The 6,419-nt window shown below is 50.9% G+C and overlaps 1 pseudogene; it reads right to left on the minus strand.

Moving 5' to 3' along the window:
- Positions 1 to 3,729: 3,729 nt before the first annotated feature.
- Positions 3,730 to 5,244, minus strand: LOC148091271 (small ribosomal subunit protein eS27 pseudogene; annotated as a pseudogene).
- Positions 5,245 to 6,419: the final 1,175 nt, after the last annotated feature.

Raw genomic sequence — 6,419 nt, forward strand, 5'->3', positions numbered from 1 at the left:
GTCCCCGCCCACACACTCTGGAGCGCCAGGGCTGTGGCCCTTCAACGGCCGCTTCCCGGGCTGGGATCCCTGAGATGTGCAGAATGCACCCCCACCTCCAGCTCTCATTCGGTTCTTCGCCCCCAAGCCCAGTGCTAGGCACCGGGTGACCCAGCTCAGGGACAGCACTTCCTCGGTCCCTCCCCCGCGTGCGTACTGCTCGGTGTCCTCTGCCCTGCAGGCGGAGTCGCAGCGCCCCGTCCTGGCCTTTGGGACCCTTTCCCGGGCCACAGGTTACAGGGGATCGCCGGGAAAGACTCTCCCTCTCCCCAGCCCTGTAAACACTGAGTTGGGGACCGAGCAGTTTGCCCCTTTGCTGGGGCTGTTGTGGCCAAAATACCCACCTTCTCTGCTTCCTAAGGGTCTGCTCGCAGCCACGTTCCCCCGCCGCGCTTCTGCCTTCCAGCCGGGTGGTGAGAGGAGATTCTGTTTAGAGAGGAAAGAGGTGAAGCTTATATTTACCGCGAACATACTATGAACAAGGTACTGTAACTTGGTAGCTGCACTGGCGATTAAACGTTCACAACACTCGGGAGAAATTTTTGCCTGAGTTCAAGCCCATGCACACCTGACTCATGGGATCACAAAGGGGCTGTGTGAGTGGGGAGAATGTAGGTGCCCCCAGGCCTGGTTCTGTTACAGGATAGTAGGAAGCTAGGAAAATTCCAGGACAAGAGGAGTAGGGAAACTAACACCGGTAGTTAAACAGCAGTTCGCAGCCACCTTCCCTAAACTCTTAACGATACTTAAGAATAAATGGGCCCTACTCAGTTTGCTCAGTGGTTAGAGCATCAGCCCGTGGCCTGAAGAGTCCTGGGTTCCAATCCAACCAGGGGCCCTTACCTTGGTTGGCAGTGGTTGCAGGCCAACAGCATGCGGGAGGCCACTCTCACCGATGTTTCGTCTTCTGCCTGGCACTCTCTCTGAAAAGCAATGGGAAAAATATCCTCAGGTGAGAATTTTAAAAAAAGTAGCATTTCTCCTCCCCAGCCAGAGGGTAAGTAGCTTAAATCACCCTACTCAGGGAGATAGATAACAGAAATCCAATTAGTGCCATTCAAGGAGAGGCAATTAAGATAATAAATCTCATTTTGGTACTTTGCCATTAAAGCTGATGAATATTCTATTGATCCGCCCCTAAGACCTCCCTTAAACCCCCAGTCTTTCAAACCCCTGAAAATGAAGGTCCTAGCAAGTTCTCCCTCCAGGGAGCACACCCATGCCATTCCGTTCCCCTTCCCCCACAGGCACATATCCCCTGACCGCTAAGGGCCCCCATGAGACTTGGAATCAGGGGGGCAAGTGGGCAGCAGCAGCTCATCCCAGGCTAACCCCTTGAACCTGCCTCCAAGGCCCCCTTCTCTTCTCTTTGACTCCCCCATGAGCCAAAGCCGCCCAGCCTGGGCTCTCCTGTGGCTTCTTCTATGCCCTTCCTTGTTTCACTGTCCCAAGTGTATTTTTGCTGCGGCCAATAAATTCCTGCTTGCTTTTCTACACTTTGTGTCTTGATTGAAATCTTCAAGAACACAAGAACCGAGGTCTCGTCTTGCTGGTAACAGTCCTACCTTAAGTCCTCCCTAAGTTTCCCCTGCTCCACTCCTTAAAGACAGCCAGCAAATTTAAAGGCCCTGAGTGATCTGAAAGCCAGTGGGGCTGGAAACCAGAGGAAGTGAGGGTCTGCAAGGAATGACCCTAATCTCTGTGCCAGGGGCTGGGGGTACAAGTCTTCAACAGGGCACAGGTTTGTTACCAGAAGGGGGACCTGGCCCTGAGTGGGCCTGCCTAGGGCCAGCCCATGTGTGGGTTCTTGACTTTGTGCAGGTAAAATTTCATGACACGAATGCATGTGAATTTTAGAGGTCGTTTATTAAAGCTGGGGACAGTGAAACAAGGAAGGGCTGGCAAAATGAGCCTAGGCTGGTCTACTTTGGTTCACTAAGAAGTCAGAGAAAAGAAAAGGGGGCCTTGGGGACAGGTTCAGGGGATTAGCACGGGATGAACTGCCACTGCTCATTGCTGCCCTGGCTGCAAGCCTCGTGGGGTCCCTTGGAGTTTTGGAGATGCAGGCCTGTGGGGAAAGGGTGGGGAGGGGAAGGCGTGGGCATGCTCCAGAGAGGGAGAGAGCCTGCTGAGGCCTTCTTTTTGAGGGGTTTTAAAGGCTGGATGTTTAGGAGAGTCTTAGGGGAGTCTCTCAATAGAATATTCATCAGCTTTATGCTGATGTACCAAAATGAGGTTTATTTCCTTAACTTCATCTGCCCTTGGGTGTGGTTGGTAATTGGCACTAATTGGATTTCTGCTCTCTGTCTCTCTGAGTGGGGTGATTTAAGCTATTTAGCTATTTACCCTGTGGTTTACTCTTAAGTGTCTTTGGTTTAGGGGAGATAGGATTTACTAGATAGATTTACTGCTTGGCATCTAGATTTTCCAAATGGCTGCAAACTTCTGTTTAACTGTCTCAGTTTCCCTAGTCTGCTTGTCCTGGCTAACTAGCCTGTCTCATTTCCACATATGCAAAGGGAAACAAATGCGTTAAAGCTGTCAACCTGATCCTAAAAACTCTTGACAGTAATTCCCAGTGCCCAGCTCCTGAAACTGGCTTGTTGTTTCACTTCACCTCAGGCCTGTCTTCACGCTTCACCATTTCTTCCAGCTCACCACCACATCCTGCTCTTTCCTTGGGACCTCCCTCCTCAGAACACGCCTGTCCCATTTGCTGGTCCAGCTCAGCCTTGACATCATCTCTTGACCTGTTATACACCCCAACGCTCTTTTTAGTACACTAATCACATGTGTGCTGCCAGAGCACATAGTAGGAGCTGTAAATATTTTCCCATGTATCAGTCCATGTAATCCTCACCATCTTATGACTTTGGTGTATGGCTCATTTTATCGTTGAGAAATCGAGGCACAGAGAGTTGAGCTGGCCCAGGGTCACCCAGCTGGTAAATGGTAGAGCCGGGCTTCCAACCTGGTTGCCTTAAGTGTTACCTACACCATCCCTCATGTTCAGTGTCCGCCACCCCTACTCGCCCGGAAGCAACATGAGGGCGGAGATCATGTTCTATTTATTTATTTATTTTAAATATTTTAATTTATTTTTAGAGAGAGAGGAAGGGAGAGGGAGAAAGAAAAATCGATTGTGAGAGCAAAATATCAAACCGGCAGCCTCTCGGTACATGGGATGATGTTCCACCAACTGAGCCACACGGGCCAGGCTGTTTTATTTATTAATTTCCCTCTAGCCTCTAGCATATAGACATATAGACCCTGCACACAGGTATTTTTTTAAAAGCACATTATTTTATTATTTTAAAATCCTCACCCGAGGGTATTTTTTCCATTGCTTTTCAGAGAGTGGGAGGGAGAGAGAGAGAGAAACATTGATGTGAGAGAGACACATCAATTGGTTGCCTCCCGCACTTGTCCCGATCAGGGCGGGGGATTGATTCTACAACTGAGGTAGGTGCCCTTGACCAGAATTGAACCCAAGACCCTTCAGTCCGCAGGCCAGTGCTCTAACCACTGAGCAAAACCAGCTAGTGCTTACACTAAACTTTCAGGATACGACTCTGTCTATAAACTTTCCCCTTTCATTGTCCCAGTGAGTAAGTTGGATCATCAGCCATGTGCCTAAAGATGGGGACAGAAATGGAATGGGGATCCCACATCCAAACCCCATCCTAGCCCTCAGCAGGTTGAGGCCTCTACCCAGCACTCAGGCTGCAGGACTTCTTCTCCTGTGGGGTTCACTTTAGGACTCAGGTCAGTCATTCTGGCAGGGAGCTTGCGGAGACGGGATCCAGCTTGAGGTGACAGGGACAGAAGTTCCTGATGAACTCTGATTCAAGCAGCCAGGAATGGAGCTCTCTAGCTGGTCTTCACAGAGGGTGTGACTCTCACCCGAGGTTTGGGTGTTAGAGTCAGGGAGGCCAGGAGTCCAGGAATGTGGCCTCCTGCTCTCCAATCGGCCTGGTGGGGAGGTGAGGGGGGGGAGGCAAGGGCGAGAGGGAGGGGCAGATCTGCCCAAGTCTGTCTACCTGAGGAAGGACCAACTGGGTGCCGGGCACCTAATCCCCAGAGCAATCCAGCAGATGGGTTTTAGTATTTCTGTTTGTACATATGAGAAAGCAGAAGCTTGGGGACATTTGAGAAAGCACCTTGCCCAAGCATGCTGTGTAGCAAATGGCTGTCGGCCCCGATGTTGAAGTCTCCACTTCTCTGTCTGCAGAAGACAAAGGGCCTTTGGTGATCTGGTGGCTGATGTGGGTGGGCTTACGCAAAAGGCCACCGAGGATGTCCCTGTTCAGGCAGTTCTGTAAGATCTGCTGTAGGGTGCTCCGGGCCTAAGTCATTGTGCTGGGTAAGGGACCAAGGCTACACAAATCCCTTGTCTCCAGAGCACCTCCTGTGTGCCAAGCAGTGTTCCAAAAGGCTCAGCTCTCTTCATTCAAACATTAACCCTGTGACTGATGAGTTCTCCCATTTTACAGATGACAAGAATGAGGCACAAAGTGACAATGTGGTTTGTCCAAGATCGCGGAGCTAGGAAGTTGCAGAGCTACTTTTTTCCTTTTGTCGTTTTTCAGAGCAACGTGTTTTGTGTTTTTTTTTTAAATCTTCACCCAAAGATATTTTTTCCATCGCTTTTTCAGGGAGAGTGGAAGGGAGGAGGGAGAGAGAGAGAGGAACATGGATGTGAAAGAGACACATCGATTGGTTGCCTCCCGTACGTGCCCAGACCGGGGCCAGGGATCGAGCCTGCAACCTAAGTACGTGCCCGTGGCCGGAATTGAACCCGGGACCCTTCAGTCTGCGGGCTGCTGCTCTAACCACTGAGCCCAACTGGCTCAGAGCAGCGTTTTTAACCAGAACATCACATGGCTTGCCTTTGAAGTGTCTGGGTTTTTGGTTTTTTTTTTAATGCAAAATGTGTTTATTGGGATGGTTCCCCACTCACCGTGATTCGGGGTGCTTGTAGTGCAGCCTCCTTCTGAAGGAGCACCCTCTGTAAGCCTTGCTTTTCCTCCTGCAGGCTGGGAGAGGACAGGGGAGCAGCCGACACACAAAAGCACCGTTTGTGCAGGGCTAAAGACAGTGGTGGATTTATAGCGTCCTGGGCTTTTCGCATCCACGAAGGTGGTTCTTCCTGTGTTTCCTCTACTCCCCTGGAGAGGAATGGAGGAGATCCTTAGCGAGAGGCATGCTGTGGTGCGGAGGCTGTCTCCGCTGGAAAGGCGAAGTGTCTGGGTTCTGAGTTGCCCCCCCATGCCGTCCCGCCCATCTGATAACATAGATCAAGACTCAGATCTTCAGAGCCGGGCCCCATCAGTAGCTGTGGGCGGTGTCCTGCGCTCCAAGTCATCTCTACAATACAGCGGCCCTTTGTTTGTGCTTTCATTCATTCAACAGCTATTAACTGCATCAGGCAGTGGGAGATAAGACATTGATCACAACACAGACCCTGCCCTCAAGGAGCTTACAGTCTAGAGAGGGGGCCCAGACAAGCAAACAGGCCTCCCCAAAAGAGTGTCAGCAAGAACCACCAGCAGATCTTTTCTGCAGGTGACCACCAGGGCAATTCTATCTTGTCCAGCTGGTGAGGTAGCTGGGACCTGAGGTGCCTCCAGCGTAAAGAGGACGCTCATGATCACACGGAGATGCCCTGTCCTGACCACTCTCCTTCCTGTCCCACCCCAGCTCCAGCTCTTGGCTGTGCGGTCTGTCCCCTCCCCTTTCCTCTCCACCTCTCTCCTGTACAGCCTGAGACGACCCTTATCTGCATCTTCCCCTCCCTGCCGTCCCCGGTTCCAGCCCTGTCCATAAAACAGACTTACCTGGTCATAGCTGTTAAAGAGAAAAACCACAGGCCCCAAATGACCGCATACCTGACCTCACTGCAGTTTCAACCTTTCCCAGAAATGTAATCTTAATCAAGCAGTCTGGAATTTTCTGGTCAAGCACCAGTAAGGTGATCTGTCACCGTGGTCCTCTCCATGCCCCATGAAAGAAGAGGCAATTGGCCTCCCTTTCCCTTCCCTTCCCTTCCCTTTCTCTTCACCACAAAAAAAGATGTCCCAACACCAAAATATTCCTTTCTCTTCTTTTGTTAAAAGCTCTCTTGCCCCACTCTTCTTGTAAGCCTTCCATTTGTATGACTCCTGGGAGTGCCCTGCTAGTCGCCAGGTGGGAAGCTGCCCGATTCATGAATGGCTTCAGAAAGCCAATTAGATGTTCACATTTACTTGGTTGGATTTCGTTTTTTAAGAAATCCAACTGTCTACTGTCCTCCCTCAATAAGAGGAGTAATATGGCAGAGGGACCGGGGCAGAGAGGAGAATGAACGAGAAAACCCCTTTCTGCAGACACAGGCGAGGCAG

The sequence above is a fragment of the Miniopterus natalensis genome, chromosome 17 (genome assembly GCF_054644295.1).
Source record: "Miniopterus natalensis isolate mMinNat1 chromosome 17, mMinNat1.hap1, whole genome shotgun sequence".
Classification (NCBI taxonomy): Eukaryota; Metazoa; Chordata; class Mammalia; order Chiroptera; family Miniopteridae; genus Miniopterus; species Miniopterus natalensis.